We start from the raw sequence: 27,182 nt of genomic DNA on the forward strand, positions 1-27,182 counted from the left end.
GCGCCAATGACACGATTTCTATAGACACTGAATTTTTGTTAAACGATGACAGAGAACATACTATGTGCATTTGTATTTTCCTACTTATCAAGGGGGCAAAGGAACTGACCAATTGTTTAATATCCTAGGAGTCGAGAAAGGAGCATGTGTTCTTCTTTCGGTATGACGGTTCTCCATTTCTTATCCATCGCCTTAATCTCTCGGCCACGACAACTTTCTGGCCTTTTGGTAGACCAATAGATGGTCTACAACAGAATGACTGGAAAACAAAAAGAACCAAGGTTTAGCAATGCACAGTTTAGTTCCAGACCTCAACCAAAACGATACACCTTTCAGTGGGCGCCATTGAAAGCCCCAAGGCATTTAAGGTAGTTTTACAGACACTAGAGTTTTTGTTAAATATACAATGACAGAGCATATACTATGTGCATTTGTATTTTCCCAATTATCAAAGGGGCTAAGGAACAGACCAATCGGTATGACGGTTCTCCATTTCTCACCATTTAAGGCAACAGGTCAATTCGGCAAACAGCAACCCTGAGTTAAGAGAATCAACGTTGTTGGCAGGACTCGAACCTGCGCGGGGAAACCCCAATGGATTTCTAATCCATCGCCTTAACCTCTCGGCCACAACAACTTGCTGACATAGATCAAAAGGTTAAAAAAAAAACATACGTCAACAGATATTAGTTCTACAAGCAATTATACCTCCATTGAATAACAGCATATACGGCAACAGATAGTCTACGACAGAATGAGTGAAAAACATGGCCTTAACCAAAGTCCTGTGCAATGGCTTGGCAGTCAAACCCAAGTCACCAGCTTGGAGAGCAGCTCGACTCACCAATTTACCTCCATGGCATTTCAGCATGGGCGCCATTGAAATGGGCGCCAATGACACGATTTCTATAGACACTGAATTTTTGTTAAACGATGACAGAGAACATACTATGTGCATTTGTATTTTCCTACTTATCAAGGGGGCAAAGGAACTGACCAATTGTTTAATATCCTAGGAGTCGAGAAAGGAGCATGTGTTCTTCTTTCGGTATGACGGTTCTCCATTTCTTATCCATCGCCTTAATCTCTCGGCCACGACAACTTTCTGGCCTTTTGGTAGACCAATAGATGGTCTACAACAGAATGACTGGAAAACAAAAAGAACCAAGGTTTAGCAATGCACAGTTTAGTTCCAGACCTCAACCAAAACGATACACCTTTCAGTGGGCGCCATTGAAATGGGCGCCAATGACACGATTTCTATAGACACAGAATTTTTGTTAAACGATGACAGAGAACATACTATGTGCATTTGTATTTTCCTACTTATCAAGGGGGCAAAGGAACTGACCAATTGTTTAATATCCTAGGAGTCGAGAAAGGAGCATGTGTTCTTCTTTCGGTATGACGGTTCTCCATTTCTTATCCATCGCCTTAATCTCTCGGCCACGACAACTTTCTGGCCTTTTGGTAGACCAATAGATGGTCTACAACAGAATGACTGGAAAACAAAAAGAACCAAGGTTTAGCAATGCACAGTTTAGTTCCAGACCTCAACCAAAACGATACACCTTTCAGTGGGCGCCATTGAAAGCCCCAAGGCATTTAAGGTAGTTTTACAGACACTAGAGTTTTTGTTAAATTTACAATGACAGAGCATATACTATGTGCATTTGTATTTTCCCAATTATCAAAGGGGCTAAGGAACAGACCAATCGGTATGACGGTTCTCCATTTCTTACTATTTAAGGCAACAGGTCAATTCAGCAAACAGCAACCCTGAGTTAAGAGAATCAACGTTGTTGGCAGGACTCGAACCTGCGCGGGGAAACCCCAATGGATTTCTAATCCATCGCCTTAACCTCTCGGCCACAACAACTTGCTGACATAGATCAAAAGGTTAAAAAAAAAACATACGTCAACAGATATTAGTTCTACAAGCAATTATACCTCCATTGAATAACAGCATATACGGCAACAGATAGTCTACGACAGAATGAGTGAAAAACATGGCCTTAACCAAAGTCCTGTGCAATGGCTTGGCAGTCAAACCCAAGTCACCAGCTTGGAGAGCAGCTCGACTCACCAATTTACCTCCATGGCATTTCAGCATGGGCGCCATTGAAATGGGCGCCAATGACACGATTTCTATAGACACTGAATTTTTGTTAAACGATGACAGAGAACATACTATGTGCATTTGTATTTTCCTACTTATCAAGGGGGCAAAGGAACTGACCAATTGTTTAATATCCTAGGAGTCGAGAAAGGAGCATGTGTTCTTCTTTCGGTATGACGGTTCTCCATTTCTTATCCATCGCCTTAATCTCTCGGCCACGACAACTTTCTGGCCTTTTGGTAGACCAATAGATGGTCTACAACAGAATGACTGGAAAACAAAAAGAACCAAGGTTTAGCAATGCACAGTTTAGTTCCAGACCTCAACCAAAACGATACACCTTTCAGTGGGCGCCATTGAAAGCCCCAAGGCATTTAAGGTAGTTTTACAGACACTAGAGTTTTTGTTAAATTTACAATGACAGAGCATATACTATGTGCATTTGTATTTTCCCAATTATCAAAGGGGCTAAGGAACAGACCAATCGGTATGACGGTTCTCCATTTCTTACTATTTAAGGCAACAGGTCAATTCAGCAAACAGCAACCCTGAGTTAAGAGAATCAACGTTGTTGGCAGGACTCGAACCTGCGCGGGGAAACCCCAATGGATTTCTAATCCATCGCCTTAACCTCTCGGCCACAACAACTTGCTGACATAGATCAAAAGGTTAAAAAAAAAACATACGTCAACAGATATTAGTTCTACAAGCAATTATACCTCCATTGAATAACAGCATATACGGCAACAGATAGTCTACGACAGAATGAGTGAAAAACATGGCCTTAACCAAAGTCCTGTGCAATGGCTTGGCAGTCAAACCGAAGTCACCAGCTTGGAGAGCAGCTCGACTCACCAATTTACCTCCATGGCATTTCAGCATGGGCGCCATTGAAATGGGCGCCAATGACACGATTTCTATAGACACTGAATTTTTGTTAAACGATGACAGAGAACATACTATGTGCATTTGTATTTTCCTACTTATCAAGGGGGCAAAGGAACTGACCAATTGTTTAATATCCTAGGAGTCGAGAAAGGAGCATGTGTTCTTCTTTCGGTATGACGGTTCTCCATTTCTTATCCATCGCCTTAATCTCTCGGCCACGACAACTTTCTGGCCTTTTGGTAGACCAATAGATGGTCTACAACAGAATGACTGGAAAACAAAAAGAACCAAGGTTTAGCAATGCACAGTTTAGTTCCAGACCTCAACCAAAACGATACACCTTTCAGTGGGCGCCATTGAAAGCCCCAAGGCATTTAAGGTAGTTTTACAGACACTAGAGTTTTTGTTAAATATACAATGACAGAGCATATACTATGTGCATTTGTATTTTCCCAATTATCAAAGGGGCTAAGGAACAGACCAATCGGTATGACGGTTCTCCATTTCTCACCATTTAAGGCAACAGGTCAATTCGGCAAACAGCAACCCTGAGTTAAGAGAATCAACGTTGTTGGCAGGACTCGAACCTGCGCGGGGAAACCCCAATGGATTTCTAATCCATCGCCTTAACCTCTCGGCCACAACAACTTGCTGACATAGATCAAAAGGTTAAAAAAAAAACATACGTCAACAGATATTAGTTCTACAAGCAATTATACCTCCATTGAATAACAGCATATACGGCAACAGATAGTCTACGACAGAATGAGTGAAAAACATGGCCTTAACCAAAGTCCTGTGCAATGGCTTGGCAGTCAAACCCAAGTCACCAGCTTGGAGAGCAGCTCGACTCACCAATTTACCTCCATGGCATTTCAGCATGGGCGCCATTGAAATGGGCGCCAATGACACGATTTCTATAGACACTGAATTTTTGTTAAACGATGACAGAGAACATACTATGTGCATTTGTATTTTCCTACTTATCAAGGGGGCAAAGGAACTGACCAATTGTTTAATATCCTAGGAGTCGAGAAAGGAGCATGTGTTCTTCTTTCGGTATGACGGTTCTCCATTTCTTATCCATCGCCTTAATCTCTCGGCCACGACAACTTTCTGGCCTTTTGGTAGACCAATAGATGGTCTACAACAGAATGACTGGAAAACAAAAAGAACCAAGGTTTAGCAATGCACAGTTTAGTTCCAGACCTCAACCAAAACGATACACCTTTCAGTGGGCGCCATTGAAATGGGCGCCAATGACACGATTTCTATAGACACAGAATTTTTGTTAAACGATGACAGAGAACATACTATGTGCATTTGTATTTTCCTACTTATCAAGGGGGCAAAGGAACTGACCAATTGTTTAATATCCTAGGAGTCGAGAAAGGAGCATGTGTTCTTCTTTCGGTATGACGGTTCTCCATTTCTTATCCATCGCCTTAATCTCTCGGCCACGACAACTTTCTGGCCTTTTGGTAGACCAATAGATGGTCTACAACAGAATGACTGGAAAACAAAAAGAACCAAGGTTTAGCAATGCACAGTTTAGTTCCAGACCTCAACCAAAACGATACACCTTTCAGTGGGCGCCATTGAAAGCCCCAAGGCATTTAAGGTAGTTTTACAGACACTAGAGTTTTTGTTAAATTTACAATGACAGAGCATATACTATGTGCATTTGTATTTTCCCAATTATCAAAGGGGCTAAGGAACAGACCAATCGGTATGACGGTTCTCCATTTCTTACTATTTAAGGCAACAGGTCAATTCGGCAAACAGCAACCCTGAGTTAAGAGAATCAACGTTGTTGGCAGGACTCGAACCTGCGCGGGGAAACCCCAATGGATTTCTAATCCATCGCCTTAACCTCTCGGCCACAACAACTTGCTGACATAGATCAAAAGGTTAAAAAAAAAACATACGTCAACAGATATTAGTTCTACAAGCAATTATACCTCCATTGAATAACAGCATATACGGCAACAGATAGTCTACGACAGAATGAGTGAAAAACATGGCCTTAACCAAAGTCCTGTGCAATGGCTTGGCAGTCAAACCCAAGTCACCAGCTTGGAGAGCAGCTCGACTCACCAATTTACCTCCATGGCATTTCAGCATGGGCGCCATTGAAATGGGCGCCAATGACACGATTTCTATAGACACTGAATTTTTGTTAAACGATGACAGAGAACATACTATGTGCATTTGTATTTTCCTACTTATCAAGGGGGCAAAGGAACTGACCAATTGTTTAATATCCTAGGAGTCGAGAAAGGAGCATGTGTTCTTCTTTCGGTATGACGGTTCTCCATTTCTTATCCATCGCCTTAATCTCTCGGCCACGACAACTTTCTGGCCTTTTGGTAGACCAATAGATGGTCTACAACAGAATGACTGGAAAACAAAAAGAACCAAGGTTTAGCAATGCACAGTTTAGTTCCAGACCTCAACCAAAACGATACACCTTTCAGTGGGCGCCATTGAAAGCCCCAAGGCATTTAAGGTAGTTTTACAGACACTAGAGTTTTTGTTAAATATACAATGACAGAGCATATACTATGTGCATTTGTATTTTCCCAATTATCAAAGGGGCTAAGGAACAGACCAATCGGTATGACGGTTCTCCATTTCTCACCATTTAAGGCAACAGGTCAATTCGGCAAACAGCAACCCTGAGTTAAGAGAATCAACATTGTTGGCAGGACTCGAACCTGCGCGGGGAAACCCCAATGGATTTCTAATCCATCGCCTTAACCTCTCGGCCACAACAACTTGCTGACATAGATCAAAAGGTTAAAAAAAAAACATACGTCAACAGATATTAGTTCTACAAGCAATTATACCTCCATTGAATAACAGCATATACGGCAACAGATAGTCTACGACAGAATGAGTGAAAAACATGGCCTTAACCAAAGTCCTGTGCAATGGCTTGGCAGTCAAACCCAAGTCACCAGCTTGGAGAGCAGCTCGACTCACCAATTTACCTCCATGGCATTTCAGCATGGGCGCCATTGAAATGGGCGCCAATGACACGATTTCTATAGACACTGAATTTTTGTTAAACGATGACAGAGAACATACTATGTGCATTTGTATTTTCCTACTTATCAAGGGGGCAAAGGAACTGACCAATTGTTTAATATCCTAGGAGTCGAGAAAGGAGCATGTGTTCTTCTTTCGGTATGACGGTTCTCCATTTCTTATCCATCGCCTTAATCTCTCGGCCACGACAACTTTCTGGCCTTTTGGTAGACCAATAGATGGTCTACAACAGAATGACTGGAAAACAAAAAGAACCAAGGTTTAGCAATGCACAGTTTAGTTCCAGACCTCAACCAAAACGATACACCTTTCAGTGGGCGCCATTGAAATGGGCGCCAATGACACGATTTCTATAGACACAGAATTTTTGTTAAACGATGACAGAGAACATACTATGTGCATTTGTATTTTCCTACTTATCAAGGGGGCAAAGGAACTGACCAATTGTTTAATATCCTAGGAGTCGAGAAAGGAGCATGTGTTCTTCTTTCGGTATGACGGTTCTCCATTTCTTATCCATCGCCTTAATCTCTCGGCCACGACAACTTTCTGGCCTTTTGGTAGACCAATAGATGGTCTACAACAGAATGACTGGAAAACAAAAAGAACCAAGGTTTAGCAATGCACAGTTTAGTTCCAGACCTCAACCAAAACGATACACCTTTCAGTGGGCGCCATTGAAAGCCCCAAGGCATTTAAGGTAGTTTTACAGACACTAGAGTTTTTGTTAAATTTACAATGACAGAGCATATACTATGTGCATTTGTATTTTCCCAATTATCAAAGGGGCTAAGGAACAGACCAATCGGTATGACGGTTCTCCATTTCTTACTATTTAAGGCAACAGGTCAATTCGGCAAACAGCAACCCTGAGTTAAGAGAATCAACGTTGTTGGCAGGACTCGAACCTGCGCGGGGAAACCCCAATGGATTTCTTATCCATCGCCTTAATCTCTCGGCCACGACAACTTTCTGGCCTTTTGGTAGACCAATAGATGGTCTACAACAGAATGACTGGAAAACAAAAAGAACCAAGGTTTAGCAATGCACAGTTTAGTTCCAGACCTCAACCAAAACGATACACCTTTCAGTGGGCGCCATTGAAAGCCCCAAGGCATTTAAGGTAGTTTTACAGACACTAGAGTTTTTGTTAAATATACAATGACAGAGCATATACTATGTGCATTTGTATTTTCCCAATTATCAAAGGGGCTAAGGAACAGACCAATCGGTATGACGGTTCTCCATTTCTCACCATTTAAGGCAACAGGTCAATTCGGCAAACAGCAACCCTGAGTTAAGAGAATCAACGTTGTTGGCAGGACTCGAACCTGCGCGGGGAAACCCCAATGGATTTCTAATCCATCGCCTTAACCTCTCGGCCACAACAACTTGCTGACATAGATCAAAAGGTTAAAAAAAAAACATACGTCAACAGATATTAGTTCTACAAGCAATTATACCTCCATTGAATAACAGCATATACGGCAACAGATAGTCTACGACAGAATGAGTGAAAAACATGGCCTTAACCAAAGTCCTGTGCAATGGCTTGGCAGTCAAACCCAAGTCACCAGCTTGGAGAGCAGCTCGACTCACCAATTTACCTCCATGGCATTTCAGCATGGGCGCCATTGAAATGGGCGCCAATGACACGATTTCTATAGACACTGAATTTTTGTTAAACGATGACAGAGAACATACTATGTGCATTTGTATTTTCCTACTTATCAAGGGGGCAAAGGAACTGACCAATTGTTTAATATCCTAGGAGTCGAGAAAGGAGCATGTGTTCTTCTTTCGGTATGACGGTTCTCCATTTCTTATCCATCGCCTTAATCTCTCGGCCACGACAACTTTCTGGCCTTTTGGTAGATCAATAGATGGTCTACAACAGAATGACTGGAAAACAAAAAGAACCAAGGTTTAGCAATGCACAGTTTAGTTCCAGACCTCAACCAAAACGATACACCTTTCAGTGGGCGCCATTGAAATGGGCGCCAATGACACGATTTCTATAGACACAGAATTTTTGTTAAACGATGACAGAGAACATACTATGTGCATTTGTATTTTCCTACTTATCAAGGGGGCAAAGGAACTGACCAATTGTTTAATATCCTAGGAGTCGAGAAAGGAGCATGTGTTCTTCTTTCGGTATGACGGTTCTCCATTTCTTATCCATCGCCTTAATCTCTCGGCCACGACAACTTTCTGGCCTTTTGGTAGACCAATAGATGGTCTACAACAGAATGACTGGAAAACAAAAAGAACCAAGGTTTAGCAATGCACAGTTTAGTTCCAGACCTCAACCAAAACGATACACCTTTCAGTGGGCGCCATTGAAAGCCCCAAGGCATTTAAGGTAGTTTTACAGACACTAGAGTTTTTGTTAAATTTACAATGACAGAGCATATACTATGTGCATTTGTATTTTCCCAATTATCAAAGGGGCTAAGGAACAGACCAATCGGTATGACGGTTCTCCATTTCTTACTATTTAAGGCAACAGGTCAATTCAGCAAACAGCAACCCTGAGTTAAGAGAATCAACGTTGTTGGCAGGACTCGAACCTGCGCGGGGAAACCCCAATGGATTTCTAATCCATCGCCTTAACCTCTCGGCCACAACAACTTGCTGACATAGATCAAAAGGTTAAAAAAAAAACATACGTCAACAGATATTAGTTCTACAAGCAATTATACCTCCATTGAATAACAGCATATACGGCAACAGATAGTCTACGACAGAATGAGTGAAAAACATGGCCTTAACCAAAGTCCTGTGCAATGGCTTGGCAGTCAAACCCAAGTCACCAGCTTGGAGAGCAGCTCGACTCACCAATTTACCTCCATGGCATTTCAGCATGGGCGCCATTGAAATGGGCGCCAATGACACGATTTCTATAGACACTGAATTTTTGTTAAACGATGACAGAGAACATACTATGTGCATTTGTATTTTCCTACTTATCAAGGGGGCAAAGGAACTGACCAATTGTTTAATATCCTAGGAGTCGAGAAAGGAGCATGTGTTCTTCTTTCGGTATGACGGTTCTCCATTTCTTATCCATCGCCTTAATCTCTCGGCCACGACAACTTTCTGGCCTTTTGGTAGACCAATAGATGGTCTACAACAGAATGACTGGAAAACAAAAAGAACCAAGGTTTAGCAATGCACAGTTTAGTTCCAGACCTCAACCAAAACGATACACCTTTCAGTGGGCGCCATTGAAAGCCCCAAGGCATTTAAGGTAGTTTTACAGACACTAGAGTTTTTGTTAAATATACAATGACAGAGCATATACTATGTGCATTTGTATTTTCCCAATTATCAAAGGGGCTAAGGAACAGACCAATCGGTATGACGGTTCTCCATTTCTCACCATTTAAGGCAACAGGTCAATTCGGCAAACAGCAACCCTGAGTTAAGAGAATCAACGTTGTTGGCAGGACTCGAACCTGCGCGGGGAAACCCCAATGGATTTCTAATCCATCGCCTTAACCTCTCGGCCACAACAACTTGCTGACATAGATCAAAAGGTTAAAAAAAAAACATACGTCAACAGATATTAGTTCTACAAGCAATTATACCTCCATTGAATAACAGCATATACGGCAACAGATAGTCTACGACAGAATGAGTGAAAAACATGGCCTTAACCAAAGTCCTGTGCAATGGCTTGGCAGTCAAACCCAAGTCACCAGCTTGGAGAGCAGCTCGACTCACCAATTTACCTCCATGGCATTTCAGCATGGGCGCCATTGAAATGGGCGCCAATGACACGATTTCTATAGACACTGAATTTTTGTTAAACGATGACAGAGAACATACTATGTGCATTTGTATTTTCCTACTTATCAAGGGGGCAAAGGAACTGACCAATTGTTTAATATCCTAGGAGTCGAGAAAGGAGCATGTGTTCTTCTTTCGGTATGACGGTTCTCCATTTCTTATCCATCGCCTTAATCTCTCGGCCACGACAACTTTCTGGCCTTTTGGTAGACCAATAGATGGTCTACAACAGAATGACTGGAAAACAAAAAGAACCAAGGTTTAGCAATGCACAGTTTAGTTCCAGACCTCAACCAAAACGATACACCTTTCAGTGGGCGCCATTGAAATGGGCGCCAATGACACGATTTCTATAGACACAGAATTTTTGTTAAACGATGACAGAGAACATACTATGTGCATTTGTATTTTCCTACTTATCAAGGGGGCAAAGGAACTGACCAATTGTTTAATATCCTAGGAGTCGAGAAAGGAGCATGTGTTCTTCTTTCGGTATGACGGTTCTCCATTTCTTATCCATCGCCTTAATCTCTCGGCCACGACAACTTTCTGGCCTTTTGGTAGACCAATAGATGGTCTACAACAGAATGACTGGAAAACAAAAAGAACCAAGGTTTAGCAATGCACAGTTTAGTTCCAGACCTCAACCAAAACGATACACCTTTCAGTGGGCGCCATTGAAAGCCCCAAGGCATTTAAGGTAGTTTTACAGACACTAGAGTTTTTGTTAAATTTACAATGACAGAGCATATACTATGTGCATTTGTATTTTCCCAATTATCAAAGGGGCTAAGGAACAGACCAATCGGTATGACGGTTCTCCATTTCTTACTATTTAAGGCAACAGGTCAATTCGGCAAACAGCAACCCTGAGTTAAGAGAATCAACGTTGTTGGCAGGACTCGAACCTGCGCGGGGAAACCCCAATGGATTTCTTATCCATCGCCTTAATCTCTCGGCCACGACAACTTTCTGGCCTTTTGGTAGACCAATAGATGGTCTACAACAGAATGACTGGAAAACAAAAAGAACCAAGGTTTAGCAATGCACAGTTTAGTTCCAGACCTCAACCAAAACGATACACCTTTCAGTGGGCGCCATTGAAAGCCCCAAGGCATTTAAGGTAGTTTTACAGACACTAGAGTTTTTGTTAAATTTACAATGACAGAGGATATACTATGTGCATTTGTATTTTCCCAATTATCAAAGGGGCTTAGGAACAGACCAATCGGTATGACGGTTCTCCATTTCTCACCATTTAAGGCAACAGGTCAATTCGGCAAACAGCAACCCTGAGCTAAGAGAATCAACGTTGTTGGCAGGACTCGAACCTGCGCGGGGAAACCCCAATGGATTTCTAATCCATCGCCTTAACCTCTCGGCCACAACAACTTGCTGACATAGATCAAAAGGTTAAAAAAAAAACATACGTCAACAGATATTAGTTCTACAAGCAATTATACCTCCATTGAATAACAGCATATACGGCAACAGATAGTCTACGACAGAATGAGTGAAAAACATGGCCTTAACCAAAGTCCTGTGCAATGGCTTGGCAGTCAAACCCAAGTCACCAGCTTGGAGAGCAGCTCGACTCACCAATTTACCTCCATGGCATTTCAGCATGGGCGCCATTGAAATGGGCGCCAATGACACGATTTCTATAGACACTGAATTTTTGTTAAACGATGACAGAGAACATACTATGTGCATTTGTATTTTCCTACTTATCAAGGGGGCAAAGGAACTGACCAATTGTTTAATATCCTAGGAGTCGAGAAAGGAGCATGTGTTCTTCTTTCGGTATGACGGTTCTCCATTTCTTATCCATCGCCTTAATCTCTCGGCCACGACAACTTTCTGGCCTTTTGGTAGACCAATAGATGGTCTACAACAGAATGACTGGAAAACAAAAAGAACCAAGGTTTAGCAATGCACAGTTTAGTTCCAGACCTCAACCAAAACGATACACCTTTCAGTGGGCGCCATTGAAAGCCCCAAGGCATTTAAGGTAGTTTTACAGACACTAGAGTTTTTGTTAAATTTACAATGACAGAGCATATACTATGTGCATTTGTATTTTCCCAATTATCAAAGGGGCTAAGGAACAGACCAATCGGTATGACGGTTCTCCATTTCTTACTATTTAAGGCAACAGGTCAATTCGGCAAACAGCAACCCTGAGTTAAGAGAATCAACGTTGTTGGCAGGACTCGAACCTGCGCGGGGAAACCCCAATGGATTTCTTATCCATCGCCTTAATCTCTCGGCCACGACAACTTTCTGGCCTTTTGGTAGACCAATAGATGGTCTACAACAGAATGACTGGAAAACAAAAAGAACCAAGGTTTAGCAATGCACAGTTTAGTTCCAGACCTCAACCAAAACGATACACCTTTCAGTGGGCGCCATTGAAAGCCCCAAGGCATTTAAGGTAGTTTTACAGACACTAGAGTTTTTGTTAAATTTACAATGACAGAGGATATACTATGTGCATTTGTATTTTCCCAATTATCAAAGGGGCTTAGGAACAGACCAATCGGTATGACGGTTCTCCATTTCTCACCATTTAAGGCAACAGGTCAATTCGGCAAACAGCAACCCTGAGCTAAGAGAATCAACGTTGTTGGCAGGACTCGAACCTGCGCGGGGAAACCCCAATGGATTTCTAATCCATCGCCTTAACCTCTCGGCCACAACAACTTGCTGACATAGATAAAAAGGTTAAAAAAAAAACATACGTCAACAGATATTAGTTCTACAAGCAATTATACCTCCATTGAATAACAGCATATACGGCAACAGATAGTCTACGACAGAATGAGTGAAAAACATGGCCTTAACCAAAGTCCTGTGCAATGGCTTGGCAGTCAAACCCAAGTCACCAGCTTGGAGAGCAGCTCGACTCACCAATTTACCTCCATGGCATTTCAGCATGGGCGCCATTGAAATGGGCGCCAATGACACGATTTCTATAGACACTGAATTTTTGTTAAACGATGACAGAGAACATACTATGTGCATTTGTATTTTCCTACTTATCAAGGGGGCAAAGGAACTGACCAATTGTTTAATATCCTAGGAGTCGAGAAAGGAGCATGTGTTCTTCTTTCGGTATGACGGTTCTCCATTTCTTATCCATCGCCTTAATCTCTCGGCCACGACAACTTTCTGGCCTTTTGGTAGACCAATAGATGGTCTACAACAGAATGACTGGAAAACAAAAAGAACCAAGGTTTAGCAATGCACAGTTTAGTTCCAGACCTCAACCAAAACGATACACCTTTCAGTGGGCGCCATTGAAAGCCCCAAGGCATTTAAGGTAGTTTTACAGACACTAGAGTTTTTGTTAAATATACAATGACAGAGCATATACTATGTGCATTTGTATTTTCCCAATTATCAAAGGGGCTAAGGAACAGACCAATCGGTATGACGGTTCTCCATTTCTCACCATTTAAGGCAACAGGTCAATTCGGCAAACAGCAACCCTGAGTTAAGAGAATCAACGTTGTTGGCAGGACTCGAACCTGCGCGGGGAAACCCCAATGGATTTCTAATCCATCACCTTAACCTCTCGGCCACAACAACTTGCTGACATAGATCAAAAGGTTAAAAAAAAAACATACGTCAACAGATATTAGTTCTACAAGCAATTATACCTCCATTGAATAACAGCATATACGGCAACAGATAGTCTACGACAGAATGAGTGAAAAACATGGCCTTAACCAAAGTCCTGTGCAATGGCTTGGCAGTCAAACCCAAGTCACCAGCTTGGAGAGCAGCTCGACTCACCAATTTACCTCCATGGCATTTCAGCATGGGCGCCATTGAAATGGGCGCCAATGACACGATTTCTATAGACACTGAATTTTTGTTAAACGATGACAGAGAACATACTATGTGCATTTGTATTTTCCTACTTATCAAGGGGGCAAAGGAACTGACCAATTGTTTAATATCCTAGGAGTCGAGAAAGGAGCATGTGTTCTTCTTTCGGTATGACGGTTCTCCATTTCTTATCCATCGCCTTAATCTCTCGGCCACGACAACTTTCTGGCCTTTTGGTAGACCAATAGATGGTCTACAACAGAATGACTGGAAAACAAAAAGAACCAAGGTTTAGCAATGCACAGTTTAGTTCCAGACCTCAACCAAAACGATACACCTTTCAGTGGGCGCCATTGAAATGGGCGCCAATGACACGATTTCTATAGACACAGAATTTTTGTTAAACGATGACAGAGAACATACTATGTGCATTTGTATTTTCCTACTTATCAAGGGGGCAAAGGAACTGACCAATTGTTTAATATCCTAGGAGTCGAGAAAGGAGCATGTGTTCTTCTTTCGGTATGACGGTTCTCCATTTCTTATCCATCGCCTTAATCTCTCGGCCACGACAACTTTCTGGCCTTTTGGTAGACCAATAGATGGTCTACAACAGAATGACTGGAAAACAAAAAGAACCAAGGTTTAGCAATGCACAGTTTAGTTCCAGACCTCAACCAAAACGATACACCTTTCAGTGGGCGCCATTGAAAGCCCCAAGGCATTTAAGGTAGTTTTACAGACACTAGAGTTTTTGTTAAATTTACAATGACAGAGCATATACTATGTGCATTTGTATTTTCCCAATTATCAAAGGGGCTAAGGAACAGACCAATCGGTATGACGGTTCTCCATTTCTTACTATTTAAGGCAACAGGTCAATTCGGCAAACAGCAACCCTGAGTTAAGAGAATCAACGTTGTTGGCAGGACTCGAACCTGCGCGGGGAAACCCCAATGGATTTCTAATCCATCGCCTTAACCTCTCGGCCACAACAACTTGCTGACATAGATCAAAAGGTTAAAAAAAAAAAAAAAGTCAACAGATATTAGTTCTACAAGCAATTATACCTCCATTGAATAACAGCATATACGGCAACAGATAGTCTACGACAGAATGAGTGAAAAACATGGCCTTAACCAAAGTCCTGTGCAATGGCTTGGCAGTCAAACCCAAGTCACCAGCTTGGAGAGCAGCTCGACTCACCAATTTACCTCCATGGCATTTCAGCATGGGCGCCATTGAAATGGGCGCCAATGACACGATTTCTATAGACACTGAATTTTTGTTAAACGATGACAGAGAACATACTATGTGCATTTGTATTTTCCTACTTATCAAGGGGGCAAAGGAACTGACCAATTGTTTAATATCCTAGGAGTCGAGAAAGGAGCATGTGTTCTTCTTTCGGTATGACGGTTCTCCATTTCTTATCCATCGCCTTAATCTCTCGGCCACGACAACTTTCTGGCCTTTTGGTAGACCAATAGATGGTCTACAACAGAATGACTGGAAAACAAAAAGAACCAAGGTTTAGCAATGCACAGTTTAGTTCCAGACCTCAACCAAAACGATACACCTTTCAGTGGGCGCCATTGAAAGCCCCAAGGCATTTAAGGTAGTTTTACAGACACTAGAGTTTTTGTTAAATATACAATGACAGAGCATATACTTTGTGCATTTGTATTTTCCCAATTATCAAAGGGGCTAAGGAACAGACCAATCGGTATGACGGTTCTCCATTTCTCACCATTTAAGGCAACAGGTCAATTCGGCAAACAGCAACCCTGAGTTAAGAGAATCAACGTTGTTGGCAGGACTCGAACCTGCGCGGGGAAACCCCAATGGATTTCTAATCCATCGCCTTAACCTCTCGGCCACAACAACTTGCTGACATAGATCAAAAGGTTAAAAAAAAATATACGTCAACAGATATTAGTTCTACAAGCAATTATACCTCCATTGAATAACAGCATATACGGCAACAGATAGTCTACGACAGAATGAGTGAAAAACATGGCCTTAACCAAAGTCCTGTGCAATGGCTTGGCAGTCAAACCCAAGTCACCAGCTTGGAGAGCAGCTCGACTCACCAATTTACCTCCATGGCATTTCAGCATGGGCGCCATTGAAATGGGCGCCAATGACACGATTTCTATAGACACTGAATTTTTGTTAAACGATGACAGAGAACATACTATGTGCATTTGTATTTTCCTACTTATCAAGGGGGCAAAGGAACTGACCAATTGTTTAATATCCTAGGAGTCGAGAAAGGAGCATGTGTTCTTCTTTCGGTATGACGGTTCTCCATTTCTTATCCATCGCCTTAATCTCTCGGCCACGACAACTTTCTGGCCTTTTGGTAGACCAATAGATGGTCTACAACAGAATGACTGGAAAACAAAAAGAACCAAGGTTTAGCAATGCACAGTTTAGTTCCAGACCTCAACCAAAACGATACACCTTTCAGTGGGCGCCATTGAAAGCCCCAAGGCATTTAAGGTAGTTTTACAGACACTAGAGTTTTTGTTAAATTTACAATGACAGAGCATATACTATGTGGATTTGTATTTTCCCAATTATCAAAGGGGCTAAGGAACAGACCAATCGGTATGACGGTTCTCCATTTCTCACCATTTAAGGCAACAGGTCAATTCGGCAAACAGCAACCCTGAGTTAAGAGAATCAACGTTGTTGGCAGGACTCGAACCTGCGCGGGGAAACCCCAATGGATTTCTAATCCATCGCCTTAACCTCTCGGCCACAACAACTTGCTGACATAGATCAAAAGGTTAAAAAAAAAACATACGTCAACAGATATTAGTTCTACAAGCAATTATACCTCCATTGAATAACAGCATATACGGCAACAGATAGTCTACGACAGAATGAGTGAAAAACATGGCCTTAACCAAAGTCCTGTGCAATGGCTTGGCAGTCAAACCCAAGTCACCAGCTTGGAGAGCAGCTCGACTCACCAATTTACCTCCATGGCATTTCAGCATGGGCGCCATTGAAATGGGCGCCAATGACACGATTTCTATAGACACTGAATTTTTGTTAAACGATGACAGAGAACATACTATGTGCATTTGTATTTTCCTACTTATCAAGGGGGCAAAGGAACTGACCAATTGTTTAATATCCTAGGAGTCGAGAAAGGAGCATGTGTTCTTCTTTCGGTATGACGGTTCTCCATTTCTTATCCATCGCCTTAATCTCTCGGCCACGACAACTTTCTGGCCTTTTGGTAGACCAATAGATGGTCTACAACAGAATGACTGGAAAACAAAAAGAACCAAGGTTTAGCAATGCACAGTTTAGTTCCAGACCTCAACCAAAACGATACACCTTTCAGTGGGCGCCATTGAAAGCCCCAAGGCATTTAAGGTAGTTTTACAGACACTAGAGTTTTTGTTAAATTTACAATGACAGAGCATATACTATGTGCATTTGTATTTTCCCAATTATCAAAGGGGCTAAGGAACAGACCAATCGGTATGACGGTTCTCCATTTCTTACCATTTAAGGTAACAGGTCAATTCGGCAAACAGCAACCCTGAGCTAAGAGAATCAACGTTGTTGGCAGGACTCGAACCTGCGCGGGGAATCCCCAATGGATTTCAAATCCATCGCCTTAACCTCTCGGCCACAACAACTTGCTGACATAGATCAAAAGGTTAAAAAAAAAAACATACGTCAAGAAATATTAGTTCTACAAGCAATTATACCTCCATTGAATAACAGCATATACGGCAACAGATAGTCTACGACAGAATGAGTGAAAAACATGGCCTTAACCAAAGTCCTGTGCAATGGCTTGGGAGTCAAACCCAAGTCACCAGCTTGGAGAGCAGCTCGACTCACCAATTTACCTCCATGGCATTTCAGCATGGGCGCCATTGAAATGGGCGCCAATGACACGATTTCTATAGACACTGAATTTTTGTTAAACGATGACAGAGAACATACTATGTGCATTTGTATTTTCCTACTTATCAAGGGGGCAAAGGAACTGACCAATTGTTTAATATCCTAGGAGTCGAGAAAGGAGCATGTGTTCTTCTTTCGGTATGACGGTTCTCCATTTCTTATCCATCGCCTTAATCTCTCGGCCACGACAACTTTCTGGCCTTTTGGTAGACCAATAGATGGTCTACAACAGAATGACTGGAAAACAAAAAGAACCAAGGTTTAGCAATGCACAGTTTAGTTCCAGACCTCAACCAAAACGATACACCTTTCAAAGGGCGCCATTGAAATGGGCGCCAATGACACGATTTCTATAGACACAGAATTTTTGTTAAACGATGACAGAGAACATACTATGTGCATTTGTATTTTCCTACTTATCAAGGGGGCAAAGGAACTGACCAATTGTTTAATATCCTAGGAGTCGAGAAAGGAGCATGTGTTCTTCTTTCGGTATGACGGTTCTCCATTTCTTATCCATCGCCTTAATCTCTCGGCCACGACAACTTTCTGGCCTTTTGGTAGACCAATAGATGGTCTACAACAGAATGACTGGAAAACAAAAAGAACCAAGGTTTAGCAATGCACAGTTTAGTTCCAGACCTCAACCAAAACGATACACCTTTCAGTGGGCGCCATTGAAAGCCCCAAGGCATTTAAGGTAGTTTTACAGACACTAGAGTTTTTGTTAAATTTATAATGACAGAGCATATACTATGTGCATTTGTATTTTCCCAATTATCAAAGGGGCTAAGGAACAGACCAATCGGTATGACGGTTCTCCATTTCTTACTATTTAAGGCAACAGGTCAATTCGGCAAACAGCAAACCTGAGTTAAGAGAATCAACGTTGTTGGCAGGACTCGAACCTGCGCGGGGAAACCCCAATGGATTTCTAATCCATCGCCTTAACCTCTCGGCCACAACAACTTGCTGACATAGATCAAAAGGTTAAAAAAAAAACATACGTCAACAGATATTAGTTCTACAAGCAATTATACCTCCATTGAATAACAGCATATACGGCAACAGATAGTCTACGACAGAATGAGTGAAAAACATGGCCTTAACCAAAGTCCTGTGCAATGGCTTGGCAGTCAAACCCAAGTCACCAGCTTGGAGAGCAGCTCGACTCACCAATTTACCTCCATGGCATTTCAGCATGGGCGCCATTGAAATGGGCGCCAATGACACGATTTCTATAGACACTGAATTTTTGTTAAACGATGACAGAGAACATACTATGTGCATTTGTATTTTCCTACTTATCAAGGGGGCAAAGGAACTGACCAATTGTTTAATATCCTAGGAGTCGAGAAAGGAGCATGTGTTCTTCTTTCGGTATGACGGTTCTCCATTTCTTATCCATCGCCTTAATCTCTCGGCCACGACAACTTTCTGGCCTTTTGGTAGACCAATAGATGGTCTACAACAGAATGACTGGAAAACAAAAAGAACCAAGGTTTAGCAATGCACAGTTTAGTTCCAGACGTCAACCAAAACGATACACCTTTCAGTGGGCGCCATTGAAAGCCCCAAGGCATTTAAGGTAGTTTTACAGACACTAGAGTTTTTGTTAAATTTACAATGACAGAGGATATACTATGTGCATTTGTATTTTCCCAATTATCAAAGGGGCTAAGGAACAGACCAATCGGTATGACGGTTCTCCATTTCTCACCATTTAAGGCAACAGGTCAATTCGGCAAACAGCAACCCTGAGTTAAGAGAATCAACGTTGTTGGCAGGACTCGAACCTGCGCGGCGAAACCCCAATGGATTTCAAATCCATCGCCTTAACCTCTCGGCCACAACAACTTGCTGACATAGATCAAAAGGTTAAAAAAAAAACATACGTCAACAGATATTAGTTCTACAAGCAATTATACCTCCATTGAATAACAGCATATACGGCAACAGATAGTCTACGACAGAATGAGTGAAAAACATGGCCTTAACCAAAGTCCTGTGCAATGGCTTGGGAGTCAAACCCAAGTCACCAGCTTGGAGAGCAGCTCGACTCACCAATTTACCTCCATGGCATTTCAGCATGGGCGCCATTGAAATGGGCGCCAATGACACGATTTCTATAGACACTGAATTTTTGTTAAACGATGACAGAGAACATACTATGTGCATTTGTATTTTCCTACTTATCAAGGGGGCAAAGGAACTGACCAATTGTTTAATATCCTAGGAGTCGAGAAAGGAGCATGTGTTCTTCTTTCGGTATGACGGTTCTCCATTTCTTATCCATCGCCTTAATCTCTCGGCCACGACAACTTTCTGGCCTTTTGGTAGACCAATAGATGGTCTACAACAGAATGACTGGAAAACAAAAAGAACCAAGGTTTAGCAATGCACAGTTTAGTTCCAGACCTCAACCAAAACGATACACCTTTCAAAGGGCGCCATTGAAATGGGCGCCAATGACACGATTTCTATAGACACAGAATTTTTGTTAAACGATGACAGAGAACATACTATGTGCATTTGTATTTTCCTACTTATCAAGGGGGCAAAGGAACTGACCAATTGTTTAATATCCTAGGAGTCGAGAAAGGAGCATGTGTTCTTCTTTCGGTATGACGGTTCTCCATTTCTTATCCATCGCCTTAATCTCTCGGCCACGACAACTTTCTGGCCTTTTGGTAGACCAATAGATGGTCTACAACAGAATGACTGGAAAACAAAAAGAACCAAGGTTTAGCAATGCACAGTTTAGTTCCAGACCTCAACCAAAACGATACACCTTTCAGTGGGCGCCATTGAAAGCCCCAAGGCATTTAAGGTAGTTTTACAGACACTAGAGTTTTTGTTAAATTTACAATGACAGAGCATATACTATGTGCATTTGTATTTTCCCAATTATCAAAGGGGCTAAGGAACAGACCAATCGGTATGACGGTTCTCCATTTCTTACTATTTAAGGCAACAGGTCAATTCGGCAAACAGCAAACCTGAGCTAAGAGAATCAACGTTGTTGGCAGGACTCGAACCTGCGCGGGGAAACCCCAATGGATTTCAAATCCATCGCCTTAACCTCTCGGCCACAACAACTTGCTGACATATATAAAAAGGTTAAAAAAAAAACATACGTCAAGAAATATTAGTTCTACAAGCAATTATACCTCCATTGAATAACAGCATATACGGCAACAGATAGTCTACGACAGAATGAGTGAAAAACATGGCCTTAACCAAAGTCCTGTGCAATGGCTTGGCAGTCAAACCCAAGTCACCAGCTTGGAGAGCAGCTCGACTCACCAATTTACCTCCATGGCATTTCAGCATGGGCGCCATTGAAATGGGCGCCAATGACACGATTTCTATAGACACTGAATTTTTGTTAAACGATGACAGAGAACATACTATGTGCATTTGTATTTTCCTACTTATCAAGGGGGCAAAGGAACTGACCAATTGTTTAATATCCTAGGAGTCGAGAAAGGAGCATGTGTTCTTCTTTCGGTATGACGGTTCTTCATTTCTTATCCATCGCCTTAATCTCTCGGCCACGACAACTTTCTGGCCTTTTGGTAGACCAATAGATGGTCTACAACAGAATGACTGGAAAACAAAAAGAACCAAGGTTTAGCAATGCACAGTTTAGTTCCAGACCTCAACCAAAACGATACACCTTTCAGTGGGCGCCATTGAAAGCCCCAAGGCATTTAAGGTAGTTTTACAGACACTAGAGTTTTTGTTAAATTTACAATGACAGAGCATATACTATGTGGATTTGTATTTTCCCAATTATCAAAGGGGCTAAGGAACAGACCAATCGGTATGACGGTTCTCCATTTCTCACCATTTAAGGCAACAGGTCAATTCGGCAAACAGCAACCCTGAGTTAAGAGAATCAACGTTGTTGGCAGGACTCGAACCTGCGCGGGGAAACCCCAATGGATTTCTAATCCATCGCCTTAACCTCTCGGCCACAACAACTTGCTGACATAGATCAAAAGGTTAAAAAAAAAACATACGTCAACAGATATTAGTTCTACAAGCAATTATACCTCCATTGAATAACAGCATATACGGCAACAGATAGTCTACGACAGAATGAGTGAAAAACATGGCCTTAACCAAAGTCCTGTGCAATGGCTTGGGAGTCAAACCCAAGTCACCAGCTTGGAGAGCAGCTCGACTCACCAATTTACCTCCATGGCATTTCAGCATGGGCGCCATTGAAATGGGCGCCAATGACACGATTTCTATAGACACTGAATTTTTGTTAAACGATGACAGAGAACATACTATGTGCATTTGTATTTTCCTACTTATCAAGGGGGCAAAGGAACTGACCAATTGTTTAATATCCTAGGAGTCGAGAAAGGAGCATGTGTTCTTCTTTCGGTATGACGGTTCTCCATTTCTTATCCATCGCCTTAATCTCTCGGCCACGACAACTTTCTGGCCTTTTGGTAGACCAATAGATGGTCTACAACAGAATGACTGGAAAACAAAAAGAACCAAGGTTTAGCAATGCACAGTTTAGTTCCAGACCTCAACCAAAACGATACACCTTTCAGTGGGCGCCATTGAAATGGGCGCCAATGACACGATTTCTATAGACACAGAATTTTTGTTAAACGATGACAGAGAACATACTATGTGCATTTGTATTTTCCTACTTATCAAGGGGGCAAAGGAACTGACCAATTGTTTAATATCCTAGGAGTCGAGAAAGGAGCATGTGTTCTTCTTTCGGTATGACGGTTCTCCATTTCTTATCCATCGCCTTAATCTCTCGGCCACGACAACTTTCTGGCCTTTTGGTAGACCAATAGATGGTCTACAACAGAATGACTGGAAAACAAAAAGAACCAAGGTTTAGCAATGCACAGTTTAGTTCCAGACCTCAACCAAAACGATACACCTTTCAGTGGGCGCCATTGAAAGCCCCAAGGCATTTAAGGTAGTTTTACAGACACTAGAGTTTTTGTTAAATATACAATGACAGAGCATATACTATGTGCATTTGTATTTTCCCAATTATCAAAGGGGCTAAGGAACAGACCAATCGGTATGACGGTTCTCCATTTCTCACCATTTAAGGCAACAGGTCAATTCGGCAAACAGCAACCCTGAGTTAAGAGAATCAACGTTGTTGGCAGGACTCGAACCTGCGCGGGGAAACCCCAATGGATTTCTAATCCATCACCTTAACCTCTCGGCCACAACAACTTGCTGACATAGATCAAAAGGTTAAAAAAAAAACATACGTCAACAGATATTAGTTCTACAAGCAATTATACCTCCATTGAATAACAGCATATACGGCAACAGATAGTCTACGACAGAATGAGTGAAAAACATGGCCTTAACCAAAGTCCTGTGCAATGGCTTGGCAGTCAAACCCAAGTCACCAGCTTGGAGAGCAGCTCGACTCACCAATTTACCTCCATGGCATTTCAGCATGGGCGCCATTGAAATGGGCGCCAATGACACGATTTCTATAGACACTGAATTTTTGTTAAACGATGACAGAGAACATACTATGTGCATTTGTATTTTCCTACTTATCAAGGGGGCAAAGGAACTGACCAATTGTTTAATATCCTAGGAGTCGAGAAAGGAGCATGTGTTCTTCTTTCGGTATGACGGTTCTCCATTTCTTATCCATCGCCTTAATCTCTCGGCCACGACAACTTTCTGGCCTTTTGGTAGACCAATAGATGGTCTACAACAGAATGACTGGAAAACAAAAAGAACCAAGGTTTAGCAATGCACAGTTTAGTTCCAGACCTCAACCAAAACGATACACCTTTCAGTGGGCGCCATTGAAATGGGCGCCAATGACACGATTTCTATAGACACAGAATTTTTGTTAAACGATGACAGAGAACATACTATGTGCATTTGTATTTTCCTACTTATCAAGGGGGCAAAGGAACTGACCAATTGTTTAATATCCTAGGAGTCGAGAAAGGAGCATGTGTTCTTCTTTCGGTATGACGGTTCTCCATTTCTTATCCATCGCCTTAATCTCTCGGCCACGACAACTTTCTGGCCTTTTGGTAGACCAATAGATGGTCTACAACAGAATGACTGGAAAACAAAAAGAACCAAGGTTTAGCAATGCACAGTTTAGTTCCAGACCTCAACCAAAACGATACACCTTTCAGTGGGCGCCATTGAAAGCCCCAAGGCATTTAAGGTAGTTTTACAGACACTAGAGTTTTTGTTAAATTTACAATGACAGAGCATATACTATGTGCATTTGTATTTTCCCAATTATCAAAGGGGCTAAGGAACAGACCAATCGGTATGACGGTTCTCCATTTCTTACTATTTAAGGCAACAGGTCAATTCGGCAAACAGCAACCCTGAGTTAAGAGAATCAACGTTGTTGGCAGGACTCGAACCTGCGCGGGGAAACCCCAATGGATTTCTAATCCATCGCCTTAACCTCTCGGCCACAACAACTTGCTGACATAGATCAAAAGGTTAAAAAAAAAAAAAAAGTCAACAGATATTAGTTCTACAAGCAATTATACCTCCATTGAATAACAGCATATACGGCAACAGATAGTCTACGACAGAATGAGTGAAAAACATGGCCTTAACCAAAGTCCTGTGCAATGGCTTGGCAGTCAAACCCAAGTCACCAGCTTGGAGAGCAGCTCGACTCACCAATTTACCTCCATGGCATTTCAGCATGGGCGCCATTGAAATGGGCGCCAATGACACGATTTCTATAGACACTGAATTTTTGTTAAACGATGACAGAGAACATACTATGTGCATTTGTATTTTCCTACTTATCAAGGGGGCAAAGGAACTGACCAATTGTTTAATATCCTAGGAGTCGAGAAAGGAGCATGTGTTCTTCTTTCGGTATGACGGTTCTCCATTTCTTATCCATCGCCTTAATCTCTCGGCCACGACAACTTTCTGGCCTTTTGGTAGACCAATAGATGGTCTACAACAGAATGACTGGAAAACAAAAAGAACCAAGGTTTAGCAATGCACAGTTTAGTTCCAGACCTCAACCAAAACGATACACCTTTCAGTGGGCGCCATTGAAAGCCCCAAGGCATTTAAGGTAGTTTTACAGACACTAGAGTTTTTGTTAAATATACAATGACAGAGCATATACTTTGTGCATTTGTATTTTCCCAATTATCAAAGGGGCTAAGGAACAGACCAATCGGTATGACGGTTCTCCATTTCTCACCATTTAAGGCAACAGGTCAATTCGGCAAACAGCAACCCTGAGTTAAGAGAATCAACGTTGTTGGCAGGACTCGAACCTGCGCGGGGAAACCCCAATGGATTTCTAATCCATCGCCTTAACCTCTCGGCCACAACAACTTGCTGACATAGATCAAAAGGTTAAAAAAAAAACATACGTCAACAGATATTAGTTCTACAAGCAATTATACCTCCATTGAATAACAGCATATACGGCAACAGATAGTCTACGACAGAATGAGTGAAAAACATGGCCTTAACCAAAGTCCTGTGCAATGGCTTGGCAGTCAAACCCAAGTCACCAGCTTGGAGAGCAGCTCGACTCACCAATTTACCTCCATGGCATTTCAGCATGGGCGCCATTGAAATGGGCGCCAATGACACGATTTCTATAGACACTGAATTTTTGTTAAACGATGACAGAGAACATACTATGTGCATTTGTATTTTCCTACTTATCAAGGGGGCAAAGGAACTGACCAATTGTTTAATATCCTAGGAGTCGAGAAAGGAGCATGTGTTCTTCTTTCGGTATGACGGTTCTCCATTTCTTATCCATCGCCTTAATCTCTCGGCCACGACAACTTTCTGGCCTTTTGGTAGACCAATAGATGGTCTACAACAGAATGACTGGAAAACAAAAAGAACCAAGGTTTAGCAATGCACAGTTTAGTTCCAGACCTCAACCAAAACGATACACCTTTCAGTGGGCGCCATTGAAAGCCCCAAGGCATTTAAGGTAGTTTTACAGACACTAGAGTTTTTGTTAAATTTACAATGACAGAGCATATACTATGTGGATTTGTATTTTCCCAATTATCAAAGGGGCTAAGGAACAGACCAATCGGTATGACGGTTCTCCATTTCTCACCATTTAAGGCAACAGGTCAATTCGGCAAACAGCAACCCTGAGTTAAGAGAATCAACGTTGTTGGCAGGACTCGAACCTGCGCGGGGAAACCCCAATGGATTTCTAATCCATCGCCTTAACCTCTCGGCCACAACAACTTGCTGACATAGATCAAAAGGTTAAAAAAAAAACATACGTCAACAGATATTAGTTCTACAAGCAATTATACCTCCATTGAATAACAGCATATACGGCAACAGATAGTCTACGACAGAATGAGTGAAAAACATGGCCTTAACCAAAGTCCTGTGCAATGGCTTGGCAGTCAAACCCAAGTCACCAGCTTGGAGAGCAGCTCGACTCACCAATTTACCTCCATGGCATTTCAGCATGGGCGCCATTGAAATGGGCGCCAATGACACGATTTCTATAGACACTGAATTTTTGTTAAACGATGACAGAGAACATACTATGTGCATTTGTATTTTCCTACTTATCAAGGGGGCAAAGGAACTGACCAATTGTTTAATATCCTAGGAGTCGAGAAAGGAGCATGTGTTCTTCTTTCGGTATGACGGTTCTCCATTTCTTATCCATCGCCTTAATCTCTCGGCCACGACAACTTTCTGGCCTTTTGGTAGACCAATAGATGGTCTACAACAGAATGACTGGAAAACAAAAAGAACCAAGGTTTAGCAATGCACAGTTTAGTTCCAGACCTCAACCAAAACGATACACCTTTCAGTGGGCGCCATTGAAAGCCCCAAGGCATTTAAGGTAGTTTTACAGACACTAGAGTTTTTGTTAAATTTACAATGACAGAGCATATACTATGTGCATTTGTATTTTCCCAATTATCAAAGGGGCTAAGGAACAGACCAATCGGTATGACGGTTCTCCATTTCTTACCATTTAAGGTAACAGGTCAATTCGGCAAACAGCAACCCTGAGCTAAGAGAATCAACGTTGTTGGCAGGACTCGAACCTGCGCGGGGAATCCCCAATGGATTTCAAATCCATCGCCTTAACCTCTCGGCCACAACAACTTGCTGACATAGATCAAAAGGTTAAAAAAAAAAACATACGTCAAGAAATATTAGTTCTACAAGCAATTATACCTCCATTGAATAACAGCATATACGGCAACAGATAGTCTACGACAGAATGAGTGAAAAACATGGCCTTAACCAAAGTCCTGTGCAATGGCTTGGGAGTCAAACCCAAGTCACCAGCTTGGAGAGCAGCTCGACTCACCAATTTACCTCCATGGCATTTCAGCATGGGCGCCATTGAAATGGGCGCCAATGACACGATTTCTATAGACACTGAATTTTTGTTAAACGATGACAGAGAACATACTATGTGCATTTGTATTTTCCTACTTATCAAGGGGGCAAAGGAACTGACCAATTGTTTAATATCCTAGGAGTCGAGAAAGGAGCATGTGTTCTTCTTTCGGTATGACGGTTC

General features: G+C 42.0%; 25 non-coding genes across 25 annotated transcripts; all 25 read right to left on the reverse strand.

Annotated features, from left to right (window-relative positions):
- Positions 1 to 555: 555 nt before the first annotated feature.
- trnas-aga (transfer RNA serine (anticodon AGA)) lies at positions 556 to 637 on the reverse strand. Its single transcript has one exon. It is a non-coding gene; the product is annotated as a tRNA-Ser (tRNA).
- Positions 638 to 1,797: 1,160 nt separating this feature from the next.
- trnas-aga (transfer RNA serine (anticodon AGA)) lies at positions 1,798 to 1,879 on the reverse strand. The gene has a single exon. It is a non-coding gene; the product is annotated as a tRNA-Ser (tRNA).
- Positions 1,880 to 2,685: 806 nt separating this feature from the next.
- Positions 2,686 to 2,767, reverse strand: trnas-aga (transfer RNA serine (anticodon AGA)). Its single transcript has one exon. It is a non-coding gene; the product is annotated as a tRNA-Ser (tRNA).
- An 806-nt stretch (positions 2,768 to 3,573) lies between these two features.
- Positions 3,574 to 3,655, reverse strand: trnas-aga (transfer RNA serine (anticodon AGA)). Its single transcript has one exon. It is a non-coding gene; the product is annotated as a tRNA-Ser (tRNA).
- Positions 3,656 to 4,815: 1,160 nt separating this feature from the next.
- On the reverse strand, positions 4,816 to 4,897 carry trnas-aga (transfer RNA serine (anticodon AGA)). The gene has a single exon. It is a non-coding gene; the product is annotated as a tRNA-Ser (tRNA).
- Positions 4,898 to 5,703: 806 nt separating this feature from the next.
- On the reverse strand, positions 5,704 to 5,785 carry trnas-aga (transfer RNA serine (anticodon AGA)). The gene has a single exon. It is a non-coding gene; the product is annotated as a tRNA-Ser (tRNA).
- A 1,583-nt stretch (positions 5,786 to 7,368) lies between these two features.
- trnas-aga (transfer RNA serine (anticodon AGA)) lies at positions 7,369 to 7,450 on the reverse strand. Its single transcript has one exon. It is a non-coding gene; the product is annotated as a tRNA-Ser (tRNA).
- Positions 7,451 to 8,610: 1,160 nt separating this feature from the next.
- Positions 8,611 to 8,692, reverse strand: trnas-aga (transfer RNA serine (anticodon AGA)). Its single transcript has one exon. It is a non-coding gene; the product is annotated as a tRNA-Ser (tRNA).
- An 806-nt stretch (positions 8,693 to 9,498) lies between these two features.
- Positions 9,499 to 9,580, reverse strand: trnas-aga (transfer RNA serine (anticodon AGA)). The gene has a single exon. It is a non-coding gene; the product is annotated as a tRNA-Ser (tRNA).
- Positions 9,581 to 11,163: 1,583 nt separating this feature from the next.
- trnas-aga (transfer RNA serine (anticodon AGA)) lies at positions 11,164 to 11,245 on the reverse strand. The gene has a single exon. It is a non-coding gene; the product is annotated as a tRNA-Ser (tRNA).
- Positions 11,246 to 12,474: 1,229 nt separating this feature from the next.
- On the reverse strand, positions 12,475 to 12,556 carry trnas-aga (transfer RNA serine (anticodon AGA)). Its single transcript has one exon. It is a non-coding gene; the product is annotated as a tRNA-Ser (tRNA).
- An 806-nt stretch (positions 12,557 to 13,362) lies between these two features.
- Positions 13,363 to 13,444, reverse strand: trnas-aga (transfer RNA serine (anticodon AGA)). The gene has a single exon. It is a non-coding gene; the product is annotated as a tRNA-Ser (tRNA).
- A 1,160-nt stretch (positions 13,445 to 14,604) lies between these two features.
- trnas-aga (transfer RNA serine (anticodon AGA)) lies at positions 14,605 to 14,686 on the reverse strand. Its single transcript has one exon. It is a non-coding gene; the product is annotated as a tRNA-Ser (tRNA).
- An 806-nt stretch (positions 14,687 to 15,492) lies between these two features.
- trnas-aga (transfer RNA serine (anticodon AGA)) lies at positions 15,493 to 15,574 on the reverse strand. The gene has a single exon. It is a non-coding gene; the product is annotated as a tRNA-Ser (tRNA).
- An 805-nt stretch (positions 15,575 to 16,379) lies between these two features.
- Positions 16,380 to 16,461, reverse strand: trnas-aga (transfer RNA serine (anticodon AGA)). Its single transcript has one exon. It is a non-coding gene; the product is annotated as a tRNA-Ser (tRNA).
- An 806-nt stretch (positions 16,462 to 17,267) lies between these two features.
- Positions 17,268 to 17,349, reverse strand: trnas-uga (transfer RNA serine (anticodon UGA)). The gene has a single exon. It is a non-coding gene; the product is annotated as a tRNA-Ser (tRNA).
- A 1,161-nt stretch (positions 17,350 to 18,510) lies between these two features.
- Positions 18,511 to 18,592, reverse strand: trnas-aga (transfer RNA serine (anticodon AGA)). Its single transcript has one exon. It is a non-coding gene; the product is annotated as a tRNA-Ser (tRNA).
- Positions 18,593 to 19,398: 806 nt separating this feature from the next.
- trnas-uga (transfer RNA serine (anticodon UGA)) lies at positions 19,399 to 19,480 on the reverse strand. The gene has a single exon. It is a non-coding gene; the product is annotated as a tRNA-Ser (tRNA).
- A 1,160-nt stretch (positions 19,481 to 20,640) lies between these two features.
- trnas-uga (transfer RNA serine (anticodon UGA)) lies at positions 20,641 to 20,722 on the reverse strand. Its single transcript has one exon. It is a non-coding gene; the product is annotated as a tRNA-Ser (tRNA).
- Positions 20,723 to 21,528: 806 nt separating this feature from the next.
- trnas-aga (transfer RNA serine (anticodon AGA)) lies at positions 21,529 to 21,610 on the reverse strand. Its single transcript has one exon. It is a non-coding gene; the product is annotated as a tRNA-Ser (tRNA).
- A 1,160-nt stretch (positions 21,611 to 22,770) lies between these two features.
- On the reverse strand, positions 22,771 to 22,852 carry trnas-aga (transfer RNA serine (anticodon AGA)). Its single transcript has one exon. It is a non-coding gene; the product is annotated as a tRNA-Ser (tRNA).
- Positions 22,853 to 24,012: 1,160 nt separating this feature from the next.
- trnas-aga (transfer RNA serine (anticodon AGA)) lies at positions 24,013 to 24,094 on the reverse strand. The gene has a single exon. It is a non-coding gene; the product is annotated as a tRNA-Ser (tRNA).
- Positions 24,095 to 24,900: 806 nt separating this feature from the next.
- On the reverse strand, positions 24,901 to 24,982 carry trnas-aga (transfer RNA serine (anticodon AGA)). The gene has a single exon. It is a non-coding gene; the product is annotated as a tRNA-Ser (tRNA).
- Positions 24,983 to 25,788: 806 nt separating this feature from the next.
- trnas-aga (transfer RNA serine (anticodon AGA)) lies at positions 25,789 to 25,870 on the reverse strand. The gene has a single exon. It is a non-coding gene; the product is annotated as a tRNA-Ser (tRNA).
- An 806-nt stretch (positions 25,871 to 26,676) lies between these two features.
- On the reverse strand, positions 26,677 to 26,758 carry trnas-uga (transfer RNA serine (anticodon UGA)). Its single transcript has one exon. It is a non-coding gene; the product is annotated as a tRNA-Ser (tRNA).
- Positions 26,759 to 27,182: the final 424 nt, after the last annotated feature.

The sequence above is a fragment of the Leuresthes tenuis genome, unplaced genomic scaffold (genome assembly GCF_036924035.1).
Source record: "Leuresthes tenuis unplaced genomic scaffold, fLeuTen1.0.hap1 SCAF_2, whole genome shotgun sequence".
Taxonomy (NCBI): domain Eukaryota; kingdom Metazoa; phylum Chordata; class Actinopteri; order Atheriniformes; family Atherinopsidae; genus Leuresthes; species Leuresthes tenuis.